At 41.9% G+C, this 26,846-nt stretch overlaps 1 long non-coding RNA gene across 2 annotated transcripts; it reads left to right on the forward strand.

Annotated features, from left to right (window-relative positions):
- The first annotated feature begins 40 nt into the window (after positions 1–40).
- Positions 41–26,783, forward strand: LOC109321710. Of its 2 annotated transcripts, XR_002104149.1 has the most exons (4): positions 41–333; positions 3,004–3,095; positions 24,680–24,758; positions 25,695–26,783. It is a non-coding gene; the product is annotated as an uncharacterized LOC109321710 (long non-coding RNA). The 2 variants fall into 2 exon arrangements; XR_002104148.1 differs by lacking the exons at positions 24,680–24,758; positions 25,695–26,783 and having other exon boundaries at positions 3,004–7,159.
- The last annotated feature ends 63 nt before the right edge of the window (positions 26,784–26,846 follow it).

Consider the following 26,846-nt stretch of genomic DNA (forward strand, 5'->3'; position numbering starts at 1 on the left):
GTCCGTGTGGTATGGGACGCTGCCCGTCTGTGGTGCCCGGGGTGCTCTGTCCAGGGTACCCTCCCCCTCGGGCCCACGACCCTCCCAGGCCGCGGGGCGCGGGGCTGGCCCACAAACCTCGCGCGGGACGGGGGCGCCTGGCTGGGGGACTGCTCTGAGTTCTTCGCCATCGAAAACCTGCTCCGGTATCTTTATGTAGGCGAAAAGAGCCACGGCCCAGAGGTGGCCATTTCCTGGGCTGCCTGGGCGGGGTGAGGAGCCCTCCCGGCTCTGTGAAGGGGGACAGGCCCCGGCCGTGACTCCTTCCCCGTCCTCAGGCTGTGACGAGGGCAGGTGGGTCCTCGTCCTCATCTGACTGAGCTTGGGGTGAGGGTTGCTGCCCCAGACAACTCGCTGCCTGGCAAAACCTTGCCCATTTTCCAGCAAACTCATTGAGAACGTGGGAAAAGCCAATTCCAGAGCAATCCGTCCAAAGCTGAGGTGGTGCCTGGTTTCAGGCCCAGCAATGGAAAGCTGGAGAGTCCAGCTGGTTCGTAGCGGGGTGACCGGTCATCCCCTTGCCATATTTGAGGGCTAGCTGCCTGGCTGTTTGCAAACGCAAAGTAAATAAAAGTGGCTCTTTGTTCCTAGAGCACCACCTCAACCTGCCGCAACTTGCCAGCCGCAGGCGGGGATTGCAGACGTGACCATGCTCCTGTGGCCCTCTACAGCGATTGGAGAAATGGTGCTGCAGCAAACAGTTGATGACCCTGTAAGGCCATTTGCTGCGGCTCTATATGCCTCTAGCTGGTTTGTAAAAATTCAGTTTTTAAGAGGGAGAAGGACCCTAACCCAGTGGTTATACCAGATCTGCTTTATAAATGCAATGGGTGGTATGATAGACAATCTTGCCACCTACTTAAAATACTTAGGTACATGGAGAGATCTAGGATTTACTAAAGGGAGTGTGGCACGCTGCCCTCTCTGACTATGGGGACAAGGTGTGGCTGGCAGAGAGCAGGGAGCTGGGCAGAGAAGAGGCACACAAGGGCAAGGGGACCTGCTGCTGCCCCTTGGGCATCCTTCCTTTTAGTGAAGAGCAGGAATCTGTGTGTCACCACTTCTCTATTCCTGGTTGAGCCTGGCTTACTGCGCAGCTGGAGCAGGGCAGGAGTCACTGGGACAGTGTCAGTAGCAGCAATAGAGACAGTGCACTCACACTGCTGCACCCTCCCTGGACCCAGCCCTGCTTAGGTATATGCTCCTGTTGTAGTATCTCAATGCCTTGCAGTCTTCCATATATTTTTTCTCACAACATCTCTGTGGATCTGGGAAGGCTGGTCATTCTCATTTGACAAAGGTGATCTGTCCATTCTTTGCCACCAATGCATTCAATCAAGGAGTATCATATAATTACTCTTTCAAGCTGGTTCCATTTCTTTCTTACATGCAACCATTAGGGGAAACCATTGCACTTTATGGACTTAACTGTCATCAGTATGAAGATGGTATACAACTTTTAGCCATTCACAATTTACATTAAACCAGGTAAGTATCCCATTGCTTTGACTTAGATGAGAAAGAGCTGACTGAAGTTAAATCCTGGCAAAATAGTAGTTACAAGCCTTTTATTTAGGAGGAAACACTTCAAACTGTTTTCCTACCCTTGGCTTCTTCTAGTGATAAAAAACACATGTAAATTCATTCTGAAGTAAGAAGGTGACAAAATTATTTAGATTAAAAGATGCAGTGATAATGCAAGCATTTTTTTCTTTATACCAAGCATTGCTCATTACAGTGTTTTAGAAATATTCTACCAATAGTGAGCCTCAGAAGGGAAGAGCGGCTGAATATTTATATTTCCTTATGCTTAGATATGACAGAGATGAATACATTCAAATGAAGGAGAGAAGCAATGAGGATTCTAGTACAATATTCATTGGCTGGTTGAGATAAGCCTGCTTCTATCTTGTAATGGAGATCATAACTATTTTTATTATCTTACAGAGCTTAGTAGGCCTGAGTATAGACATGAACCAGAATTTTTCTGCATCCTACCTAAAGTCCTGCCTACTTGTGAATCTTACCACATTTACTTTAATGCATACATTTTATTTTTAAAACGGATCTGTTAATGGCACATATGAATGTGATGTTTATGTCTCTCATGGATTCTATGCTGTTTATATACTTATCAGCCTTGGGTCAAGTCACATGATGCTCTTTAGGATACAAAGAACTATACTGTGATCTAGGAAGGGTGTATAAGCCAGTCATACCTTCAAAGATATTTTCTGACAGATAAATACATTTCCTGAGATAAAAGGATAAAAGTTTCACAGTGCCTGACAACCGCTCCAGAGCATATGCATATAAGTGCAACACACATAATACCTTTGATCACCTAATTATAATCCCTACTTAATACTGACCCCAAAGGGTATTGGTCTTTCATTGCTAGTCGCTTAAATAAATGTTTGGATTTGCAGATTTATAACCCTCTTTACTGAGGGAGGCCTTGATGAGCAAAATCATTTAATTCCCTAAATGCGCTAGTAAAATTAAAAGGTAGCATACATGTGAATCCTCTTTAAAACAAAAAAATGAAAAAACAGAATAAAATACAAAGTTAGATATTACCTGACTCCATATCCTATCTTTTACTTGAATCATATATCTATAATGCCATACTGTGCCTCACATCTAGGTTATGATGGCTGGAATATTAGTCATAATTATTGAACACATTCACATTGCATTTTACCTAAAAAAATCTGGTCTGGAATATTTGTAAGTAATGAATATTGTGCACACATTCACACTGCATTTTACCTAAAAAATCTTGAACTCTAACATGAAAAATAACTTGATTATCAAACATACTGAATTAAGAATGAACAAAATAAAATTAATGAATGGTATTTAAAATATACAAGCAATGATAATAATAATGGTAATGATGATAATAGTAACACCAGCAATAATAATTAGTGCAGTGAAGTTCATTTATCTTTTGCTTTTTAGGGTGCTCAGCATTTGGAACACCACACAACCAATGTTGCTATTGCCTTAGAGACAAATTTTGGAAAACTGCTTGCTCCATTTGAAAATGCCTTGTAAATAATTCAGTTGTCTGCCTTCTAAATGTTTAATATTTTTGTTCGAATTGTATGTGAATTTATTGTTTTATTATTAATTATTTGTATTACCAGTTTCATATGGAGGCTGCACTCAAGAGCAGGGTCCAATTGGTCTGAGTATTAGGCAAATGGAGTAAAAGATGAAAAATATTCTTTAAGTTAGGGAGTTTACAGTTTTGATTCATATGCTTGATTGTGCAAGGTACAAAAAGCTTCCTACAATGTCATGAGTAAACTAATTATAAATTATTTTCAACAAGTTTTGGAGTTGCTCAGCACCTATGCCCTTAAAGCATAATAATTCACAAAGGTATTCTGTAATCTACTTTACTCAGATGCTATCATTCAGTATTGTGACAAACAGTACCTTTTTATTCATGATCATCTGAACTATGTCTTTATAGTGTATAGATCAAACAATTCCAGTCCAATTTACCATTGTTTTTTTTTTTCTCGGGTAAATTGCAGTTCAATTTTATGGAGTTCAGGACAGTATATCATAGTAAAAAAAGGTCTGTTTCTTTTAGGATTCTGTATATTGAATAGTAACTAAGCAGCTAGTAACTCAGTATTCTGGGTGGGGGGTAAACAGACACTGAGATTCACATTTATTATGCTAAGTAGACTTTTAAGTTGTGATAGTGATGGGAATCCCTAGACATATGTTATCAGCACTTTATTTTAACCATTTAATGCTTTTCTTCCTGACAGGCTGCTGCCATGATTTGATTGTAACCTGTGAGACCAAGCTGTACTGCGTGGTACAAGGAATCGATCAACGTAATTTTGTAAATTTGCTAGAAAAATGGTATTTCACCATATCATATACATTTACATTATTTAAGATTTGCCGATCGTATGGCCTTTTGGATGAACAGATTAGCGTTCAAGCACTTTATCAATACTGAATACTTTTGCAGATATGAATCTTGACCTGATTCCTGAATTAATTATCTTTATGCTTAAAAAAAAGTTGAAAAAATATTCAGGTTGCAAATCAAACACTCAAAAAAATCGGAAATGCCTGAACAAAAGTTGCACATGCAAGGCAATTTTTCAGGAAACTAGTCTCCTTGGCTTTTACCTGGTGATAAGCAGTGCTACCTAACTGGTCTCTAATTCAGTCCTTAAGAGAGTCTATCTAGCAGTTCAGTGTCTGTCATGGGTGATCTTGTTGTATTACAATGAAAATGTTATAATCAACTATGTTGTTACATTTCTTGGTAAATGTACTTCATACTGCATTGGTCTTCCAATCAAACACTATGTCCATATCAAGAAAACCATAAAAACCAAACCATTGCTGATGGTGGCAGTTGGTAGATTTGGTTACAAAAATAACTAGATTGCTGATATTTCTGTCACACAGGGCTCCTGTCTTTTTTAGTGCACAAAATGGATAATACTTTCTGAACTATCCAGTATTATGCTTTACTTTGTTTGTACATGTATGCCTCTATGCCTTACCTACTGGAGACTCTTCAACCCCTGCTCTGAACGCATCATTTCCTAATGAGCTTTTGCTATAGTTCTCACTGCTATGGTATCTAAATATCTTAGAAACATTCATAACACCTTATGAGGTAAAGAAATGTTATTCCTTCTTTATGGATTGACTCAGAAAGGCTCAGGTCAAAATTATATACTAATTCTGGGGTCCATTGTGAGGTGTTGTGGCAGAGGGGGTAATGTGGTTCCAGAGTTGTGAATCTGAGCCCTGCTCCGGACATGTCTTGAATTTTTCTATTGAGAAATGCTGACACAAACCAGTTAGAACTGTTTGTAGTTTTATTCAGAAGTTCACATTAAGCAATGCTGCTTAGTCAGACAGTGAACAAAATCGATCTTTATTTGGCTCTGAGTGATTACTGAATAACATACATCCTTTGCACTGAATGTGGCAGGGTCTCACAGAAAAGTATGATTATGTCTGTGATCCTGTCATTAAAGACTGTATTGTAATACATATGCACATCCAGCCTTAATTAAAATTGCTGCTGATATTGAAATCTTAACAATGTTCTTTTAACATAGTTTGTTATGTGTTATTTATGAGATTTGTTTTTTTTAAAGTAACCTGAAGCATCATGTTGGCACCCAGCTTTATCATCGCAAGCTTAAGTCCTTTAGAGTCAGTGGATAGACCTGTGTCAAAAATTAACTGCTCTTTACAGCAATAATATGCTTCTTGTAAAATACCGATTAATACTGAAGACCTAGTATTTCAGATATGGTCAGAGAAGTGCAGTTACACAGCAGTTGCATCATCTGCTTTGCTTTGTTTTCTTTGTTTACAAATTAGAAAGAAACAGAATCCTTGTAGCTTCTGAAGGTATCTCAAACTCCAGCACCATATACAGATGGAGAAATGATAGAGAGTAGACACTTTTACCATATTGCCAACCCCCAGCCATTCACGTATGTGAGTCAGGCCTCCAACATTATGAAGTTGGCTTAAAAATAACAATATTTAAGAAGGAAAAATCTAAAGTCTTCCCTGGTTGCCAGAGATTGCTGAGAGCAGCAGAGTGTGCTGTGTGACTAGCTGGCTACTGCAAAGGACCATACTGCCTCCCTTATACCGAGGAGCTCCCAGTCACAATAACTCCTCCCTCCCTGTGTGGAGACTTCCAGAGATTCAGAGCATGTTTGCACATCAGTTTCTGTTCCTGCACCCCACCATGAACCTGTACCCCTCTTGCAGGAGCTGATGGACCCAAGAGCTGGGCCTCTACTTCACTGTCACCCTGCATGCATCTCACCAGAGACTTAGGGTCATTTCTTCCTGCGCAGGACTTAGAAGCTTGACTTCCCACATGGGGCCACTTCCCAGATCCTATGAGCACCAAGCCTCCTGGATACTGCTGCTGACTTCTACCTAGCCAACAAAGATGAGGCCCTGCTGGACATCATGCAGTTCTGGGTGCTCTGGGATCACCTCTCTGGTGTCAAACAGTACTTCAGGGCCTGTGAGATCAGCAGTGATTGGTAAGAGTGGATCATATATCCATATGATCATATGGATCATTGGGTGATGACCAGCGGTTGCAGAATGTCTGCATGTGCTAGGCTACCTGCGTGGACATTGTTGCCAGACTGATCCGGTACATAGGGTAGGAGGACATATGGATAAGGCGACTGCTGACTCCAGTGAGGTGCATTGCCATCAGCATCTTGACACTCACAAACCCCAACAGACTCTACTTCATTGCCAACCACTTTGTCATGGGCAAGTCCCTAGCTGGTGTGGGAAATATGCCCAGGGCATCCAGGATGTGCTAATGAACCATGTCATCCAACTCAGCAACCTGCACAAGGTCATTATCAGCTTCCTCTGGATGGGAAGTACAAATCATCAATTAGGATGTGTTGCACAAATATAAACTGAGTATTTAGGATGGATAATTAGTCCATGGTGTTTTTGTATTAACTCTTCAAAAAGGGACATCCAGAGATGTTTGAAAAAGAGTTTCAGGCACTAAGCTTAATGGCACTAGAAGTGTAAGAAAACATTCAATTTTGAGGGAAAACAATAACAATCTAGTCTAGCAGCATCCAGCAAAAGATAAAGTGAAAATGTCTTTTAAATAACAATTGAGAACCAAATACCCTGGCTGTGGGCCTGGAGGAATGCCTAAAATGTAGGTCTGTATAAATGAAGATTAAAAACAATGTCTACTTCATTAAGATCTTAAAATTACATACATTAAAAGTTGTTTTCCATTGTGTATCTGAAGGTCCCTGAGGCTGGTGTTCTTTTTACAACTAATATATGCAACAATGAGATACTTGGCTTTACACGAACATCTGACTGTGCATTTATATGCATGCATCACACTACAGTAAATTGAAATGAGCTGCAAAGATTTCCTGCATGACTTGGTTGACTGAAGAAACCCTTCACATAAAAAACAGTGGCTTGAGCTATTGATCCACAGTTCACAAGTGCATGGCTCCAATGTACAGAGATGGATTCAATCTGTGAAGTTAAACCTAAGATCAGTGAAGTTAAGTCAAACATGTCTTTCTTGATTACCTTAGTAAGTTGTCTAAGCCTGATGTTTTTGTCTCTTTTTCTTCTGCCCTTTCTACTATTAATGCCATTGCGCACCACCGGCCAGCGCTAGCAGTCTTGCTCTCATGCTATCTAGTATGATTGGGACAAGAACTGTGTACAAACTTTCTTTGCATTCGTTCTTTACAATGTAACTGCTGTGATTAGGGTGGCCATCACAGAGGACAGTCTGGTTGTCCTCTGGCCTCTGTTGATACGAAACCTGATGCCTTTATGTCCTCTATTTTTCTCTTGAAGAAAAAAGTCGAGGACATAAAGGTGTTGGGTTTCATATCACTAGAGGACAGAGTAGCAGAAAACCAGAATGTCCTCTATGGTGGCCACCCTGGCTGTGATGCTCACAAAACATTGGTGTGCTGTGACTGTTTCTTACTATGCTAGATATGATCATTTCACCATTACTTTGTCTCCCCAATGCAAGGTAATGCAATGTGGCTATAGGAATAGTATTTGGTGTTCTGGCACTCCACATATCAAATGCAAGCAGTTACTAGGCTGACATTCAGTACAGCACTTCTTATCATGTCACATCTCAAATCATTTTGTAAGCTATGTACCAAATCCTGCAGCCTACACAGATAAATTATCATGCTGTTCCAGTCGGATTGCTCACCTGAACAAAGGCTGCAGGATCAGGCACTTCAAGGTTTAATTACCTTCTAAGATACCTTCTTTTAATGTTTAACTTTGCCTATATATGGATAGAACTATTAACTAGTAACAGGTAGATTATTGACCATCTGTAGGCAAAGTGGAATACTGAAGTTGTACTCCATCATGCCAGGACTGACAAAGCCTTGGCATATGCACCCATAAATTTCTTTCAAAGCCCACTAAAGCCAATGAATCATTTGAGCCAGCATCACCTTGGAATATGGCAACTATTTAATGCTGCACATCAGTAGAAGAAGATTAGGTCCCAAATGTCTGCATATATTTGAGGTAGGGAGTGTAACTAAAACAGCAGGTATTTTTAGATAGTACACTGTATTTATCCAGATTGGAATTTGATCAGAGCAGCAAAGCTAACAGTTATTTTTCAAGACTGTCACAGAATCTTTAATGACTCCCAGCAGTCAGGATCAGTTTTACATCTTATCCAAAAGACCGTTTGTTGAACAATCAGATTATGGGTGAGATCTTCAGCCTGTGTAAATTGGCCCAGCTACACAGACCTCAATAAAATTGTGCCAGTTCACACCAGCTGGGGTCTCAACTCTCACTTGCTTGTTCAACAGATTCCAAGACAGAAATAGAAATACTACTTAGCTCTTTTAGAACTTTTCATCCATAAATCCCAAACACTTCACAGAAATGAAGAAGCAGCATTATCTCCTCTGAGAGAGAGGGAAATTGAATCACAGAGAGCTTCAGGCAAACACTTTCATACTTGGATACATAAAGTTAGGTTACCATGGGTTAGATTAAAATAAAATTAAATAAAAAGTGCTGCCCAAATCAAAAGGATTTAGGAACCTAAAGCAAGATTGCATTGCAATCCCCAAATCCCCATTCAATAGTCACCTAATCCTGGACACCTCTAAAAAAGCATTAGGTGTCTCCCTGTTCAGCCTAAAGATTCCCTAGACATTAGTAGGTCTACACGTGTGCAGAATTGCCCAGGCCCATGCAGCAAATGACCAAGATCCTACTTCAGTTCTATGGGGAGCCAGAATTAGGGTACAGTGGAATGTCTTAGCTCCTCACTCTGACTTTGGGTTCTGATCCTGGTGATACTCTTGGCATTCTCCAATTCCAGTTCTCTGCTCTTGATTCTAGGTTGGCCTTCAGCTCTGGCTTTTAGCTCCTAACCCCAGTTAACCTGTAGTGTATTCTGTCTCTGGTTTTGGCTTCTGACCCTAGGCTGTCCTGCCTTTGGCTATAGCTTCTGAATCTAGTTATGATGCCAGATCTCTCTGGATGCTCAGCTCCTTAGGAACTGATCTGGACTTCATCTGTGCTTTGGGTGTCTAACCACTAGATCAGACTGCTCACACTCCAGTGCACAACAGTGACCTTAACATGCAAGGACAAGATCAGACCACTCAAGAAATGTATTTGCAGCAACTTTATCTTTTTTAAATGGGGCTGTTAGAGGAGAAATGCACCTTTATATACTTTTTATATAACGGGCTAGAATACTTGGGGCCTTCAGCACCCAGGATGTGCTACTAATCATGCAGGTAACAGAGCTGTGCTCATTCTTGCTTGTTCAACTTCTGGACCCATGATGTCCCACTTATTTCTGCACTATGGCCAAGCTTCAACAGGAGGGGAAGAGTGTGCCCCAACATAGAGTAACCTCTAGCCTGGTGCATAGAGGTTATGTCTCCTGGGACATAAGAGATGGTGATGTAAAGCTGGAGACTGTAGCCTACGGTATCTTGCCCCAGGAGAGGATTCTGAGTTCTGGATCCCAAGTGGATGGAGGTGCTTCCCTACAACTCTGACTCGTATCTAAGCTCTGGAGACAGGTGGGAATTCAGGCACACCCATGTTTCCTATTGGCTGGTTCTCCATGATTCCCTGGTCAGTGTGCAGGTATTCTGGATTGCTCTTCTGAGGTGCCTAACTTTCCCCATGAGTATATAGGATGTCTACTTGTAGGTGCCTAAGGCTTTTTTTAATGGGATTTCTGTGTTCCTGATGCTATTCCACTGAAGTCAATGGAAATTTTACCACTGGCTTCAGTTGGCACAGGATCAAGCTCTAAATTCACATAAATGTAAGTGGCTTGACTTTTTTTCCTCCTTCCCCAGAGGTGTTATCCACTCCAAAAGTCCTACCAATTTAAGGATTTAGTTAATTATGAATTATTTTTTATTTGATAGTAGCATCTAAAGGCTGCAATTAAGCTAGTGTCTCATTATGTTAGGCTTTAGCTGGATGTATATTAAAGCATAATCCCAGTTTCAAAGAACTTACAGTATGCTCAGCTATTCAGGAAAACCTAAATGTCTATATATAGGTTTAGGTACCTGATCTTAGGCCTTGAATTTTGAACATTTTTGCAGCCGCTCAAGGTTACAGACCAAATCAATGGAAGATCTAGAAACAGAAACCAGGGACCCCAGAGATGCTTTTGCGCTCTCCCCATGCTAGTCTGTTCCACTGCTTGTCAGGTCCCCAGCACAATGTAGAGCAGTCTCAGGTTGAAATTATGCTTAATTGCCCAGAGCTGCTTATGCTCCCTTTCAACTGACTGGAAGTGAATAAATGAAAACTGCTTTGCTGGCTTAGACAAGAAGAATCCTAAGGAGAGAAGTTAAATCAGATTTATGACTTTGCTGAGCTGTCAGAGTGGCTCAAAACAGCTGTTGTTCATAGAGTAAAATTGGGCTTTAAATTCACCTGGCACTTGAGTGGCATTGAGACAGATGAGGATTGGAGGAGAGGATCCTAATCCAGAGGTTGTACTATTTGCTTTGTATTCTAGTCTCTCATTTTGTTTTGAAAGGTGAATGTGTAAATCAGGTGTCCTAAGATGTACTACCCATTAGCCAGAAACATAACAGGGAATACTTTTTTCCCCTTTAGCTGTGAGAAGACCTTTAATTTTTCTTAACTTCTGCTTGTTTAGTTGTACAGATAGCTTTCCTCTGAGCAGTAGGTACACATACAAACCACTTCATTGTACCCATGCAAGAGACATGGACAAATATGATTCTGCCTTGCATTGTACAATAACTTAGCGCCACCTAGTGTCTAAGAGGAGTTTTGAAAAATGAGCATTTGGTCAGAGCTTTGAATCGCAAAGCACAACTTTTTTAGTGTTATTGAATTATCTCATGTTTTAGGATAATTTAATTATGATAAAAAAGCAGATAGATTAAATTACCATTGTTTATCAAACTTTAAATTAGGAACAGAAGGTTTTGTTTTTAGTAAGCTTTACACTTTAAAAAAAGTAGTTTATTCCAGTGAGGATCAGGGTAATACATGTTTTAAAAGATCTTTTTCCCTTTGCTTTTGGGACCTCTGATGCAACCAGTTCTAAAGAAAACATTAGTCATACTCTCATACTCTTTGTCATTTGGTATAGGTAACAGCATACTACGCCCATTCCTGGTCCCATTGAAATAATTAGTAAGATTTGCCTTCATTTCAGTAGGGCAGGATCAGGGCCAGTGGTATTATTTGTACAGTTTATTCAATCCAATCCTAGAAGTATGTCCCACTTCTAAAGATGCTGCACAGTTGCCCAGTGAACATGAATATTTTACTACCTAAACATTTCTGCAAAGGAAATTCTCTCATGCTTGACTTTCTCTCCATTATCTTTTCCCTCATATACTGCATCCTGTAAGGCCAGTATGTGAATCCAAAGATATATTTACAGCATGATCACTTGAATCATTCACTTCATTCCAACTGTGGGCAGGCTGAACCTGGCACCTATTCAGCCTAAGTGTGTCATAAATGTAATATGAGATTTTGAATATATATTTGGACAATTTGGATGCAAACTCCACCTGAGCTCTTAGGAATTAGAGGTCATGCTTTGTCATTCAAGGACCATTTCCTGTTTTCCACAGCATCGCTGCCCTGACAACGTGTAACAATCCTCTGTATGAAGCAAAAGTATAATAAACAAACTGTGTGATTGCTAGCATGGATACACATAAGATTAAATGTATTTAAGCAGAAGGGCTGAAGCATCATTTCCTACTGCTGCAACTAGAATACCTATCATCCCCCCCATCCCCTTCCTCCTCCCCCCTTTTGCTTTTTGCCTCTTTTTTTCTGCCTCCCCCATTGTCTTTTGACAGGAACAAATGTCTAAGATTATGTAGAGTCCTTTATGTCAAAATGAAAGCGCTTCACTTACTGGTTCTTAACCTTTTCAGAATCAGGGCATCCCTCTGCCACTGTTTGAATGGGGTGGCATCCCCAGTTGAGAACCACTGATGGTTACCTCAGGGCTGCTCAGCCAGGGGCTGCTGCCTCCAGGTAAAACTGCTCCACATGCCTGCTATATAGTCACCCTGGGAAGGGCTGTGGCACATGCATAGTCCTCCTGCATTAAGGTTTTCTGATAATCCTAAAGCAGGTAGGAGACCTGGCTCAGGTGGTTCCCTTTCCCAGTCTACCCACCCTCCCCTCCTCAAACAGAGGCATGTTGTTGGAATTGTCCCACACATCTCTGGTTCTGGGAGGACCCAGACGAGAAAGGGCTACAGCCCAAGCCATTTCTCTTGTCCTGATTTAAGAGATCTGTAAATCAGGAGGGACATATGCATGCTGCAGACCTGCATGTAGGACAATTTAACCTGGCCACTTCCATGGCAGCAGTCTTTTAGTTGTAGCACCCCGGAGGTGGCCTTGTGGTGTGCTACCCAAGTTGAGAACCACTGCCTTAACTATGCCTGGTCTTATTCTGATACCCTGTTTAATATAACAATATTCAGCTGAGTGAGCATGCCAATTATCTACTTTAATAACACCATGGAAACCCAACAGGCCATATCCTCAGTTTTACTCTTATCTCTTGCCCTTTTCCTAGGCTGCAGAGGGGATGGACACCTGGAAATTCCAGTGCTGAAAGGGGGCCTCTAGGTCCTGAAAAACCAGTATAACCACATCTATTCGAGTTTCTCCTGAATATTAGGCATGCTGGGGGCATTCTGGGATATAGCAGGGGCAACAGGGATGTGACCAGAGATCATAAGTGATGCATAAGGGTCTCTTCCAGGACAGGCAGGCTGCAAAGGCAGTATTTAAATTCCAGAGCTTTCCTCAGGTGCACTGAGCAGAGCTGTGTGCAAAATGACATGGTAACTTGAGTGTTACTAGCAATATGTCCATGCCACCTCCTCACTTGCCTGGGGCTTCCACTGAGAAGCATGCTCTGCCCCCATGCACTGACCATGAACCAGATCCTGGAAATGACTACTTAGGGTCTTGTTACACTTTACGCTGTGAGCTGCATAAATGTTGGTTGGCTTAGTGCTAGCTGGGAGTTTGGAGCAGTCACACCTTTATTCTCTGACTGGCCCCCTACCTGCACAGCTGTAACTTGCTGCTAGAGGCCTGGTGAGCAGGGAGGTCCTGTGCAGCCCTAGTTCTCTGTGATTCTCTGTGCTTTGCCCATCCCTCACCCACCACAGCAGCAGGGCTCTAGACTGCAGAGAGGGGTGAATGGCGGCGGTTACCTCAGGAGAGGCTGAGGGACTCAGCAGAGGGCTGCGTAGGAAGGTTGTTGCCTGCCCAGCTCCCACCTCTGATGGCAGAGTTGTGGTACCAAGAGTCTGCAAGCACAGAGCCCCAGGATCCAGCTGCCCTGAGGGAGGCGAGAGGAGCCTTCCTGGGGGAGGATTATGGGTTTGGGTCCCAGCAAAGCAAGTGGGGGAGTGGGGGTTTCCCCAAGCTGGGTGGGAGGGGCATGATCAGAGCTGCCTAAGTGCCTGTTTTGTGCCCAGTATCTGGCAAATCCCAGTGCCTAGTTCTCCTGATTAAAACTTGAACCACAGAGAGCATGAGGGAAGGGGACAGAGATGCTGCCTGGTGCTAGGGCTTGGATCTTCTCCACTTCCCCACTTCCCAGCTTGGATCTTCCCCACTCTCCCCTGATCCCAGCTTGGCCTGAGCCTTGGGGGTACCTTGTCTGCAGACACCCCACCGGTCTTCTTCCTCTACCTGTTTCTGCCTGGAGCCTATGGGCCACATCAGTGTCTTTATAGGGGCTCTGTTTTCATTTGCAAGGACAACACCAGCTCTGCCAATGTGCAGCATCAACCCTGAACACCAGCTCCTGCCCTGTCCAAGCTCCCTTCCTATTCTGTAGTGATCAGCATGCCTCATGGGCTGCCCAGCCCTGGCACTCAGCTATCTCTCCATCCCAGAGACAACCACGATCGGTTTCCAGCCATGGCATTCAGCTCTTAACATGGTTCCTAGGGATGGGGGTTGCTGCCTGGGACTGCTTCCCTGTGCTAAGGATGCTTGCTTGTTTAGAACCAACTTAGACCTGTTCTAGCCCAAAGGGAGATCTGACATTAACATAAAGGCCTTGGGAGGGGGGAAAGAAAGCAGCAGCAGGATGATGCCTTGTTTTTTTCTCCCTTTCCTAGCTCCCTCTCTCTCCTGCACCAGAAGAATTACACCTACTATCTCCAGTGTAGGATAAAAAAACCTCATCAGATGGAAAATGATGTTAGCAGAAGCAGTGGGGGGCTTCAGAGCCCACAGAATAAGAGGGTGGGAGAGGGGCCACTGTATTCTGGCATACTGGAGCACTTCAACTTGGGTGGAACAGCTGTGGGGAGTGACTACACATACCTTAATGAAACAGGAGCAAGGTTATGCAGATTGGAGATAATCCTGCCCTGAAATGGCATAACTTTAAGCCAAATTACAAGTGCTTTAAGGCATTTAAAGGTATTAATGTGCGGCCAATTCGTGGGTTAAGAGCTCCAGAAACTGCCTAAAATTACTATGTAACAAGACCCTTAGAATGGCCCTGAGCACATCCAAGGATCGTGCCCAAGATGGAAAGCCTCAGGACAATGCTAGGGTATGTGTGCACAGCTAAGATGGCTGCTTTCCCTCCTTTCTGGAACTTGGTGCTTACTGGCCAGGGATGAAGGAATGGGGCATATTTCTTGGCAGCAGCTTTGGGGTGGGTGCTGAGGCAGTATAGGCAAGTGTGACGTGCTATTCTATTATAATGCTCTTCAACTACAGGTATTTTGCTCTAGATTTTCCCCTTGGGTGTTTTATATAAACATGCAGGACCTGATTGCATACTCACTTACACTGTGGTAAATCAGGAGGAACTCCCCTGAAGTCAGTGCGACTCTACAGGGCACAAGGAGAATCTACTAGCAGTGTCCACCAGGTGGCATTGTTTGCATTGTGAAGAAACAGAAGGCCTTGGTTTGATGCTAGATACTGATATAATACAGCATGGATTCAAGGTATTTGGCCTAAGTATTTCATAGAGCAACGGGGACCAGCCTTTTTGGCAGGCATGTCACAAATTAAGCCTCATACCTTCCTTGATGCCCACTCTGATCCCCTTCCCCAGCCCAATCTGCTGCTCTGCCTTCTGCTCCCTACCCTGTATTCCATGCCTGATCCATAGCTCTGCTTTCTGCACTATTGCTGTGCTGCCTGCATCCTCCATCCTGCTGCTTGTCGTGCACAGGGTCTGCCCATGACATTTGTGGCACTTGTGCTGCAGGTTACCCCTCCTTCTGTAGAGTAATATCACTAGCAATTTTAGCAGCATCAAGGGCATGAGTCTGGCCCAGTTTTTTTGTTTTGTTCATGGAAGTGCTTTCAGCAAAAAAAGAACTATAAGCAATCAGTTTTCATCCAATTTAATCAAGCAAATAGTTCTAATGAGCAGAAATAAATTCACTTGATCAATAGTATAATGCATCTGGATTTTGACTTGTCTAACATCACCAGCTATTGCTGATCTGAAACAATTCCTGACTATGATGACAATTGCTGTTGCTTCAAACGTTAAATCCTAATAACCATCACCATATTTTTAAGCCCTAGTTGAACTGGGATAAGGTTGCTGCAGATTCACTTGTGTAAGCTTTTGACTTCACTTTCACTTTCCTAATAAATGCATCAGGAAAGCCACAGAATTTGACATTTGCTTGCTATTGTTTTGGTTAATAAAAACTACAGTAACTTAATTATGGGCATTTAAAAATGCCTTTCAAGTTGTGGTAGATTTACACTTGAGAAATTCCATGAACTTTGGTAGGAGTATTTCAGATATCTACTGTTATGTCATCACTGTTTAAGACCTACTGGGTTCTGATGGTTCTGTGAAATTTTTCTTTTAAAATTAGTGATGTTTCAGTACCTTGTTATATTTACCTTTTTTGTGACTTGTTCTTTCTGGAAGAAAGCAATGACAATTGGGAGAGTTGTGAAATATAATCTTCAAGAGGTGGGAGGAGGTAGGATTCCAAAGATAGACCAGAAAAAGGAAAGAATACTAGAAAGAAATGCAATTTACATGATTTTGGATGGATTTATGTTTGCCAGTAAGTAAAAATGTGTAATATGTTTTGTAATATATTGATAACGTATGCATTACATCCTAAAATTAAAATGTCCTTGCCATTTGACTGATATATGCCAAAGGCCTTTACAATCGATGCCCACTTATAAACTATGGTTTATCAACTGACTTTCTCCTCAAGCTTTATCTGCACAACCAACTCCACTGTGATTAATTAGGGTCCACATGATCCTAGTACAGCAGTGAACCTAATCAAAGGCACCATGAGATCCTTTAAGAGTAGCAGCATCATTAGCATTAGGTGTACAGACAATTCACAACATTTCCCCAGAGGTTTCAAACAGGAATCCAAAATGAGATTCTTATGTATTGTGGAAGATTTTTATACCGAAAAAGTAAAAGCAGGGCAGGACCTTTTATAATTGGTCCTATGCAGTTATCTGATTGTTTTTATGCTGGTATGATATTCCTGGAAATAGAGCTAATTACTATTTCTCATTCAAAAATATTTTTGTTTGGAAACAAAATTAGCCTTTCCCAAAAACAAACTTCTCTTCAGAAATGTTTTCCTTTAAAAATAGCTTTAAAAAAAACAAAACAAAAATCCCCTATGACACCATTTTTTTAAAATGGGAATGAGGTGTATGTTTCTCCCCACCCCCAGCCAAAGTGGTGGTATTCAGTTTTTGCTTACCCACACCCTTAACGGTTTTTTAGTCTTTTCATGCCAAAGTTGGCAGAGGGTGAGGGTGGGGAGAAGACTAAATAATAAAAATTGTAAAGAAAAAGCAGGATTAATAATATTGAAAATGTGCCCAAGTATCTGCTGAATAGGGACAGACTACTGAATTGGGGCCAAAGAGAAGGCTGTCTTCTTCATCTCTTTTGCATGTGAAAAGGCACAGAGAACTTGATTCTCCACCACTCTGCACTATATTTAGGTGCAAATTGAAGACAAAGGCAAATCCCAATAGCAGAGTTTTGCATATAAAACAATATCAAAAGCCCAATAGCACCATTTTGCACCCACTCTGTATAACTGTAAGGGCCAGGTACAAAAAAAAAGAGGAAAAAAGAAAGAAAGAAAAATAGTACTGAGGTGCCAAAGGACAATTTAGTTGGACTTTAGACACCTAACTCCAGAACAGTGATCCCCAAGAAAAATAATGAATACTGTCAACTTTTAACTGCCTAAGTTGTAACAAGAAAGTTGCATCTAAGTTATAGCCTATTGGCAGAATGCCTAAGGGGGTGCATCTACATAAAATGCTACATTGCCATAGCCCGTCACTATGGTGACATAGCATCAGTGGGCACTAACCATTATGCTGCCTCTAGTGCACAGCAGCAACGAGCTACTGAGCAGCAGGGTTGGAAGAGACTTGTGCGCCACTGGGACTGTGCAGTGTTAGTGGTACTGTGCAGTCATTTAGTACCTGATTTAGCTAAAGCAAGTGTAAGGTGAAAAAAACCCATCAGATGGGAAATAATGTTAGCAGAAGCAGTTGCAAGTGTTAGCTAATTCTGCTACACATGCTTCTACTAATGTTACCTAAACAAATACTAAATGACTGGACAGTACCCGCCAGTACTGCACAGTCCCAGTAGTGCACAAGTCGTTTCCAACCCTACTATGCAGTAGCAACCAGCTACTAGGCAGTAGAGGTGGCATCATAGTTAGTGCCTGCCAATGCTATGTCACTGTAGTGATGTGCTACAGTGCCACAGCATCATGTGTAAATGGGCACATGTGTAGACTCATCCAGTGTCATCTCATGCCTATGCCTATGTAGGATTCACAAAGCAGGTATCTCTATGTCTAAGACCCCTGAGAGACCTGATATTCAGGGAAGTTTTGAATACATCCCTGATGTACATTCTTTCATACATATGGGTTTAAATCATTAAACAAGTTTTAAGGAGGGGAAAATCAGTGCAGGAAATTCAGTCTCTACAACTGAACCAAATTCTGGTACAGGCTGTGTTATTTAAACTACATTATAGCTTGGGTCAGTTCATTAACAGTATTATGGAGAGGAGGTCACTTAGATGTTTCAATCAGTACAGTAATATAAAGAATGAACATCAGGCCAGAGAGAGATGAACACTTTGCTCTGGAAATTATTTCCTCTTGTCTCTGCAATGAGGAAAGGTCATAATTTTCCAGCATCTTCTCCACAACTTTGTCTAGGAAAAGGTGTGCAAAACTCCTGTGGGACACCAGGAACCCAGCAGGGGCTGATGTCCACATTCCATTCTGTATATAAACAAATTAATGACTAATAGGGGACTCAAAGCCTAGGCAGTAGAAAGTACAAAAGCAGTAAATAAGATACAAATAATAAGAACAAAAATGAAAAGAGAATCAAAGACACTAGATGCAACTTTTTGTAAGTGCAGAAAAGTCAATACATCAGCTAATGGGTGATACATTTTCAATATTAAGGTGACAAAGTATGTCCAACAGAGTTGCAAAACCTGTCTGCCTGAACTTGTTACTGGACAAATTCTCCACTTGCAGGGTTTTATTGTGTGTATAGATGCTGAACAGACATCTTGCAGGCAGAAATGGCGTGTGCAGATAACAGATCTGACTATCCCTCTCCCAAAAACTGGAAGAAGATAAATAGACTGCTTAAAAATAAGGAAGCTAGTTAAATATGTGCCAAATACCAATGCTCAGTTACTTTGACTGCCTTCTGTTTGCTTACCCCCTGTATTTTGCCCATATCCATAATTCACAAGCAGAAAGAGTTCAAAATGAAGGCCTGTGAATTTCCAATTTTGTCTGCAAAGTTATGCCTCCTTTGTCCAAAAGAGGTTCATGTAATCTAAAGGCTGCACTGGCTTAATGATTATGCTGGAGGCTTTGTTATGAATGGGCACTTCAGGTGAGAATGCTACCTAGTCAGGTGAATTCAGCTGCATCTTGAAAATGTGCCTTCTGGTAGTGGTGATTCATTGGTAGGGATTATTAAAAACAGGTTGGTAAATAACCTCTGTCTTCCTGAGAGTAATCCAAAATGTGATCAAATAGTTGCAAAGTGATACATGATATCTGACATTATCCTGGGATTAGTCAACTAAACTTTACTAAAACACTGTGTTTAGCAAAGTGAAGTTCACAGGCAGTTCCTCAATGTCCTTGTTTTTGCTCACCACTGTTTGGGATTAAATGACTATCCATCAGTACTGAGTCAAATCCAAATACTTGTATAACGAACACAAAAAACAACTAGCAGCACACCAGCTAAGAAGACATTTAGTAATGCAGGTACAGGACTAGGGCTTTCTTTTGCACAGTTTGTTCCTGGAAATATATAGGATGTATTCACAGACAACCTACAGCTATCATGCTCAGTAGATAAGTGATGGCTACCTAAAATGCCTCACAGGGCTAATGAAAATAGGATGGCAAGGCAGAATTCCTAATACTGAAATCCTTTGGCCAGAAAGTATATCAAATATAGGTGTTGTGACTGTGGAGGCATAACTAATATGACCTGGACCTGTAGTTAGCTTGTCTGGTAATTGGTTCCCTAAGAAAATCCTTTGTGGAGAACTCTGCTTTGGCAGAGGGTCACATGGTGGAAAATGGAAAAAATTCATGAATGCAGGACATAGTGCAATAAGGTTCATAGCATTACAACTCACATCAGGGAGCTGAATACAAGTGTCTTTAGTGAACCTGGACAGCCAGATCAGCCTGTCTATTTCACTGCCCCTACCATTACTGGTGTAGTCAATAACTGGACATTCAAGGGAAAAATGTGACTTACCAGACAAACCATTGCTGAGTCTCTTACCTGCAGGATGGAAAGTGATCTTTTTTTTTTTTAACTACAATGGACGATAATCTAATGTTTGTCTCTCTTGACTGCATTTTTTTTTTACTTTCATATATGTCTGTAGACACTTTTGAACAATTCTGAATTTGTCAACCTTACCATTTTTGTACTTTGAACTACACTTTGTTTTTTAGAAAAGAAAAGCCAAAAAGGACAGACATATCCACAATATTGGTTTTGCTATCAAGACCTAGATTATTACTCAGATGCAGGAAATACTGGTTGTCATTGAATGACCCTTGCTCTTCAGTGGACCAACAAACAGCATACAACAGTCATCAGGGCATATGCCCCAATCCTTGATGAAGATAATGCAACAAAAGAAGAATTCTGTTCTAAACTTGACCAAGCCCTATCATCTGTCCCCCAAGTTTAGACAATTCTTTTCGGCGATTTCAGTTCTGTAGTGGGCTGGGGCTCTACACCTATGGAAAGGAACTCTTGGAAAGGAAAGGGTGGGGAAATTCAATTCACATGGAATTCTTCTCCTGAGAAAGTGTTTGGAACATGATCTCATCACAAATTTCTTCTGCTGACCATGTAGCAAATGGAAGACAGTATGGACAACCCCCTTCACAAAACATTGGCACCTGATTAACTACCTCATAGTGCATGCCTGGGACTGTTGCAATGTCCACATCACTAGATCTATGACCAGTGCAGATGACTGTTGGGTGGATCATCATTTGATGCATTCCATTCTGTCCATTTATATCACCCCAAGTGATGTAAACAAAAGAAGCAACCAGGTAAGAGGTTGAATATCAAGTGCTTGAAAGACTCTGCTAAAAGCAATAATTTCTAGCAGTGCCTTGGTGAGAACTCTCTAAACTCCCTGATAATCTTGACACCATTGATCACTGGGAGAGCCTCAAAGGCATCCATGAGGCTTGTGAAGAATCTCCAGGCTTCTCCACAAAGAAACATCAGGACTGGTTTGATGAGAATGATAGGAAAATTCAAGCTCTCACTGACAGAAAAAGGAAAGCCTTCAAAGCCTGGCAAAATGACATCAGCTCCAGACAGAAGCAAGACCTTTATTGCCACATTAAAGCCAAGACCTAAGGGAAAATTCAAGAGTGAAATGGCAAGGTGTGGGAGATTCAAAAGTTTGTTGACAACCACAATATGCATGCTTTCTTCAGCACAAGCAAAACTATTTATGTGCCAAGCACACAGGAAGCGATCCCTCTTATGGTCCAAGGATGGAAAAACACTCCTTAAAGACAGCTCTACCATCAGTGCATGGGGGATGGAACACTTTCAAGAGCTCATGAACCAAGGCTTTGATGTAGAATGGCTTGGATGGTCATGTCTGAAACAGCACCCCAATAAAGACTGCTTTGCAGATTTACCAACTTATCAAGATGCCTAGAAAGCTATTCAGCAGGTAAAGAACAACAAAGCATATAGTTCTCATGGAATACTAGCTAAAATTTTATAAGGAAGGAGGAAAAAATCTCTTACCAACTATACACATTGCTATTATGCAAATTTGGAAGCATGAATGGATTCCAAGTGACTTGAGAGATGCCAGGACTGTTACCATATTCAAGGATGGAAATAATTGCAGAAATTGTCATGGTAGTGCACTCCTGTCCATAGCTGCCAAGATCTCACCCACATTCCCATCAGTAGAATCACTTTCCTCACTGAGGAGATTCTGTCTGAGTCTCAGTGTAGTTTCAGATGACGCAGAAGCACAATAGATAAGATCTCTGTTGCTAGACAGCTGCATGTGAAGTGCCTTCTTATTGACTGCTTAAGGCCTCTGATTTGATCAGAGGCCCTATGGAAGATCCTGATGAAATTTTGATGTCTGAATTTGTTACCATTATTAGACTTCTTCACAATGACTTGACAGTAACTGCTCTAAGCGATGACTCTTCACTATTAGAACTGAAATCAAGCAAAATTATGTGATTGCAGCAACACTTTTCCATCTATACCATAGCTATTCCTTATCTCATTGCTGATAGACTTTCATCTGGAATCAGCATCCAGTATGGACAGGAATCTTTTTAACATCAACCAGTTGCTTTCCGATTCCAAAATAACCAACACCTCCATTACTGATCTTCAGTATGCTGATGACTGTCATGTATGTTCATTCATTTGAAGAGCTGCAGATTACTTTTGCTTCTGTGAAGGGTATGAAATGCTTGGACTTGCTGTCAACTTCATAAAACTCAAGATACTTTATCAATCCACCCCCAACCAACCAGCTGATCCTGCTCACATTAAAATTAGAGGGTAATCCTTGGAGAATGAGCATTTTCTCTACATGGGTAGCTAGCTTTTCCCAAAAAAGTAATCATAGACAAAGATATTCACTACCAGATCAAATCTGCCAGTGCTCTTTGATGATCATGACATCAGGACACAGACCAAGCTTCTTATCTACTAGGATGCTGTCATCCCTACCCTGTTGTGTGGGTGTGAAACTTGAATGACATATGGGATATACCTGAGAGCTTTAGAGCATTACCATCAACAATGTCTCCAGAAAATCCTCCATATCAACTGGAAGGATAGAAGAAGGAACATTGTGCATTCCAGCTCAAACAAACACCACCAGTGTTAAAGGCATTTGGCATGTTTATATGGCACTGTCACAATCTGTATGTTTTCAGGGGATGCAGCCAGCTGAAGCCAGTAAGCAACTGATTGAAGTCTTGCTGAAAAGAGTAGCCCAGCTACAAGCAACAAAACCTGATTATAGGCTGCCTAGGGAATGGGAGCAGCTGAGGCAGACAGCTAGGTGACATCCAAGCAGCTAAAAGGGTTCCCAAGGAACAGCGCTGGGTCGGTCAGAGAGAGAGACAGAACTGTGGGCTGGAAGCTGGAAGTGAGAGAGCTGCACGTGAGAGGGGAGTGTCGAGTGGGAGAGAGCCAGCAAGTCAGCTCATGCAGGAGCCCGGGGATCATACCAGGAGTGCCTCTCTCCTAGAGGACTGTGAGTGCAGCAAAGAGACTAAGTGATCTGTCCTGTGGCTGAAGGGACAAGGGAGAGAGTGGGCAAGTGGCAGCAGACTCTCTTTGGGTTTGGGAGAAGACCCCATGTGGTATAGAGTTTGGTTTACAGACTGAGTTGTTTATGTTGACTCCGCCGGGAGAAGGTTGTCCCCTGGGGAATAAAGATACCTAGAAAGATGGTGAATGAACCTGGAAGACTGTGTGTTTTCTGAGTGAGCAAATTCCTGAATCTGCTACATGCACCAGCTCTACTGGACAGGACATAGCATGGCAATCAGTTCCCAAAACAGGTCCTACACGTCCAACTCATCAATGGTGCTTGCTGTAGAGGTGAGCAAAAGAAAAGATTCAAGGACACTCTGAAGGCCAGTTGACATCAATACCTGGGGGACTTGAGCACTGAATTGTTCCCAGTGGTGCTGTAATGTATGAGGCATCAATCACTTGGAAGCCAACAGAAAGAGAGAGTGGCAAAAGGAAAGAGCTGTGACTTGATGTCACCAATATCTATTCCTCCCTTCTGGAACTATTTGCCACACCTGCAGTCAAGCGTGGATCTTGGATTGAATCTGTCAACTACGGAAGTCACCGGTGACTTCGCTGTTCACCAGAGACTGTCATCCTTGTATTGGGGGATTAGTGCACTGCCATTTCAGTGGTCCCTTGACATGTCATCCATATCATTTTCACTACCACCTCTACTAGGTTATAGGAGCTTTGGTGAGGTGCTTCAGCACAAGGCCTAGAAGTGGACTCTATTTTGCATGTACGTCTATTTGCTTCTGGCTTTGGCACCGTGGCAACACAATGCTCACTTCCTCAGGCCCAGCCCTAGCACTGGCATTGGACATGTGTCAGGGCACAGCCAAAGGAAAGAGGGGATGGCTGAAATTAATGGAAAAAGACCTTATGCCCATTTCATCTGGGCATTACTGTCCATTTTGACCATTTGCAACCCCTTTGTACCCCTGAACATTTGTGGGGAGGCTTGAGGAAGCGTATTGATTATAAGCTTTTTTTCCCTCTTTTTTTTTGAGGAGACTGGTCTTTTGTTGGGCAGATGGTTTTTGTGGAGAAAATGAAGGACTATTTTCAGCTGTCAAAAGATGGGTATCTGAATAAATATATAAACTTTGGGGATTCATGGTTTGTGTGGAGGGGCAGATAGCTGTGGGAGGAAAGTGATTTCAAGGGCCCAATAGTTACAGGGAGAGAGAGTCGGTTGTTGTTTTGTTGCCTTTTACCAGTTTTCTTTCAGCAACAGGGATTGAGTCCTCCTGTCCCCCGGGCTCAGTGATTTACAATACTAAATAAGCTTGTGGGAGGTGGCTATAATGATCCTAAGGTTTTTCCTGCCTTTGGAGAGCAGACACACATGTGCACTCTGCCAGTTGCTGAGCAAAAGGTTGCAGCTCCACAGCTGGCTCTGGTTTATATTGGTGTTTCATACATATACCTTGAAAATTAAAAGGCTTGATTACTGAGCACAAGGACTCCTGGCTTCTTTGAGAACTCCACACCAATGACGCCATAACAGGATTTCTGCAGTAAGTGAGAGCATAAAGCCAACTAGCTCCTTGCAACCATAACTGCTGCCTGCTCCTGATTCTTTAGCTGTGCTCTCCCCTCTCACAATGACCCCTGTAATGCATCATGGATCCCGATTCCTTTCCAGCTGTGTCATCTTCAGGACAGTCAGCTGGGGCAGACGCTTCCTTCGTAGCCATCCACCTGAGGAGAGTCTAGGACCAGTGGTGAGTTCTTTCTTCTCATGTTCTCCTGACCCATAGTTCTTCCCGTGGGGAATCCTCTTAGCCCCTCCATACAAAATATATAGCTGTCCTTAAGGCCCTCCTCTTCCCTACTGCCCATGGGTAAATTCTTTCACAGAGCTCCCTGTCAAGCTAAGGGAAGAGAAAGCTACCTAAAGCTTCCTCTCTTCCCATAAAATAGTGTGGTTGCCCCCACTGCTGAGGGAAAGGGAAACTTCCTCTCACATACATCTGCACAGAGAGAGAGAGAGACAGAGAGAGAGAGAGAGAGAGAAAGAGTATAACTTTCTGGATGCCAGAAATGTCTCTTTCTAAATCTGGATTATATTCCCCAGCACAAAGCACACCCTACTTTTTCTCAAATCTCCTAACACCAGATTACATAAATTTCAGTTTTACACCTTCCTGTGGACACCTCCCCTACCTAGCAACTCTTCTCCGTTATAGCGTTCCTTTGTTTTGCCCTACCACACTTAATGGCAGCTACAAGGCTCTCTCATGACACTAATTTTGAGGTAAATATCTGTGCAGAGATGGCCCTTGAACAAAGTGATACTATTTCTGTATAGATTTTTATTTTTGGATAACTGAAAAAATGTGCACAAGATGCACCGTGTTTATACAAATATAGCCAAGCTTCTAACTCCTAGGAACAGCATGAAAGCTTTTTGTACTGAAGGGGATTAACAAAAACCCAAAACCAAAAAAACCCATTTTTTTATTTTTCAGTTTCATAAAGTACTGGTGATTTTAGGCTGACTAATCTTCCCCTGTTTAGGCTTCCTCTAGAATCTATCAGATTACTGGGATTATAGCTGTTGAAATCCAGTAATATGTTGTTTGGCTGGCAACAAGCTGCTTACCCTGGAAACACTCTAACTTGTTTGGCCTTATTTAACCTTCTTTCATTTACTTCAGGAGACTGTAATTGGTTTATTAGCATTTTCACTGGCTATCCTTGGACCAGCTGGATGGTTCCTGTCGCACCTTCAAAGCTATAAAAAGAAAGAGAAGACAAGTACTTGAGTTCTCTGGATCATCAGATCAGCTGTAAATATCCTTACCGGAGACCTCTTTAAAGGGAAAACTTCAACCTAAAGTCAAGACAACTTAAAACATATTTAAAAGCAGTTTCAGACTTTGCAGTCACTGCTGTGTTGCTGTGTGATTCACTTACACAAACTTAATAAATATGATGAATTAAATTGGGGCTGTCCATTTTCCAGCTGACCGAGGGCTGTAGGCAACCTGGGCAAACACTGCATGGGCCACATACACCTGGGCTGCAGGTTTTCCTGTATAGCAAGAGGAGCGAAAGGGGGTGCAATGGCTAGATCGGGAGCTTGGGGGCCACCCTGTGCTGCCATATGCCATATGCCAGTTGGAGAGTCCCAAATTAAATTCTCAGTCTTGCAAAGCCTCATGCACATGCTCAATATCAGGCCCTAGGAGATGGCTCATAGGACTGGTTCCACTGAATATGAAGAAACGCATACTTAAGTGTTTGCAGAATTGGGGCTTGAATGAATAGTGGAAAGTGACATATTGTGGTCTGATTGAAGTGGGCTCAGTTTCAGGCATTTCCACTGGACTTGCATAGACCTCATCTCCATTTGACTGGAGAGGTGTCAAAAGTGCAAGGTGAGCAAACTGGAAAAAAATGTATAGAAAAATCATGCTTTTTAAACTCATTCAGTTTTACTCATACTAAAGGTTATTTATAATAAAAGGAAAATATATTGAGGAAAAAAGGGGATTTTAATGTTAACTTTCTCTTTAGTTGTCTGTATTATTGTGGTTTTAGGAAAAAAACCCAAACCTTGTACTTTTAAATGTAATCTGCAAATTACAACTGCCAGAAGTTAGCAGCAATTTCGGTTTGCTTTAAGCATTCAGGTTTTTCAGGTATGTGGAAAATCTGGCCTAGTTTGTTTATAATGGATCATGTTGTAAATACTTTTAAACGTAGTCTCCATTTTAAATAAACAATGCGATGATTCAAATTGTCACATTTCCATGTTGCTATTCTTTGTTGAAGAGATTCCCCTTTACTGATTATATTCTGGTTTA

The sequence above is a fragment of the Crocodylus porosus genome, unplaced genomic scaffold (assembly GCF_001723895.1).
Source record: "Crocodylus porosus isolate Cpor-Errol unplaced genomic scaffold, CroPor_comp1, whole genome shotgun sequence".
Taxonomy (NCBI): Eukaryota; Metazoa; Chordata; order Crocodylia; family Crocodylidae; genus Crocodylus; species Crocodylus porosus.